We start from the raw sequence: 2,200 nt of genomic DNA, 5'->3' as shown, positions 1-2,200 counted from the left end.
ATATGCTAAGTTACTCCTGTTAGTGTCATGATTGTGTAATATTTCTGGAATGAAGAATCTGAGAAGCAAAGCACACAGCTCAAGATTATTATCAGTGAACGTCAGCTGTCATGCATTTCTCGGTTCCTTGAGGCAAATGTCTAACTATTGAATTACTGCATTTCTTAATAGGAAAAATAGAAATATTAATTTAGCTGGTAGTATAGCTTGTAGACATTCTAAACCAACTATAAAAGAACCATATGTTTTTCTAGTCTAGAGATTTTTCTGTTAATGCTGGCACTTAACTTTAGAAATCAAAACTAAATTATTTTTTTAATGAAACTGAAAGTATATCATAGAGAAGTCCTATTACTTTCTAGTGTAGCGTATGTGTTGGGGTCAAGCAGGGAATGAGCACAAAGGCTGGAGGGATGAGTCTCGTGTGCACAATGGAGACCTATATACAGTGTCGCTGGCTGATTCTAATTAAGAAGTAGCATTTCAACGCATTAGAGACTCAGTTGCCAAGGAAAAATGACTGTGTCTTATTTATTAAACAATAAGATTACAAGAGTTAAAATTAATATTGAGGCCGTTGGCAGCTCTGGGTTGAGTCACATTATTTGTCGCTCTATTTATTTTTCACATAGCCAGGAGGCTATCGCAGGCTCCAGGGGGCAACAGAATGTACACACTTCAAAAAGGAGACACTAGAGACAAGGAGGGTCCTGTGTTGTTTGGCCCAGCAGTGTGCATGTAATTGGATCTGGGGGCTGACATCACTAATGCACTTAATGGCAGGAGGTGACGGAGGCCCATCTGTACTGGCCTGCTGGGTTGATCAGATCAGGAAAGAGGCGAGTCAGTTTTCTGAGTAAATCAGAGCCAAAATTAGGTTGCTGAAAATTTTTGTCCATGTAATATGAAGACAGAAAGAAATCTGCTGTGGTGTGAAGCAAAATAAAAGTACTAAGTATATTAAGAGGATGTCTTGAACTACATATAATTTTCAACTGATTGCTTTTTTAAGTAAATATATTATCTTTCTAAAATTTGTGAAGTGTACTTATTTCTTTACTGTTGAGTAACTTTTTTTGCATACTCTGTTTTACTAGGGTATTTTTGTTGGTTTTGTCAGTGAGATGGTATAGCAAAGTTATAGTATAGTGTAAGCTCACAACCAGAGAGCCCAGACCTGTCACATATAGTAGCCCGTACGTCCTTATGAAATGTGTTTAGCTTCTCTGTGCAAGTGACTTCATCTTTAAAATGAGGCTTATAGGATTTTCGTATTAAATACATCCTATTAAATACTTGGTCCTATTAAATGGTAACATTTAAAGAACATTGTACAAGATCAATTAGCATGTATGTAAACATTATTGTTAGTGTAGCAGTGTTAGAAAAAGAAAATATCTGTCAGACCTGATTTGTCCCATGTAGCTTTCTTTATGGGATCTGTTCGAAGAAGTTGGGCGAAAACTAGGGAAGTGTATTCATGCAAGTAAATGGGTCCAGTGACATCTTCTGAGCTACTGGCTCAACAGGAATAGTGGCCATTGGCTGAGGAACAGTGTCAATTCCTTTTACACTCTTCTCTGTGTAATTTCTATTTGACCCATCAGTGTTACTGCCTTGCACACCTCTATACTATCTAATGCTTTCCTGCTGTCTTTCTGTTTTCCCTTGAAACCTACTTTCAGAACTTGAAACCATCCTAATTAGATATGACTGCTGATGGTTTAAAAATATCACAATGTTACTGGCCCTTAAAGAGTGTCAACAGTGTCAGATTGAAAAGATGCAATTGAAAGGTTGAAGTCAGGTGTCAATTATATGTCACAAATTCTGGAGGTACATCACTGCCCTCCCTCCACTCTGCTCATTTCTGAGCTACCGCTGCACTGTGCCTACTAAGGAAGCATCTTTGTGTGAGCAGATTAGAAGATACTCTTACGCTGCAGTGTGTATAGTTTGCTAAATCTCAAGAATAATAAAGGAAAGGTGTAGGAAAGGTTATTTCTTTTCTCTTCTGTGACAGTGTTGGTGTTTCCTCATTCTCAGGCTAAATGGGTGGAAGGTATACCCAACTGATTATTTTATTTTGCCCAGAGCACTCCGCCCTACACAGAGCAGGCATGAAAGCATCTTGTTGCCATAGTTCAGAAATCACCTGTGTGAATTAGTGTGGATTTTCTTTACCGACTAAAAACTACAA

This window comes from Desmodus rotundus, chromosome 2 (assembly GCF_022682495.2).
Source record: "Desmodus rotundus isolate HL8 chromosome 2, HLdesRot8A.1, whole genome shotgun sequence".
In the NCBI taxonomy this organism is placed as follows: Eukaryota; Metazoa; Chordata; class Mammalia; order Chiroptera; family Phyllostomidae; genus Desmodus; species Desmodus rotundus.
The sequence above is the reverse complement of the archived record's forward strand: the minus strand, read 5'-3'. Positions refer to the sequence as shown.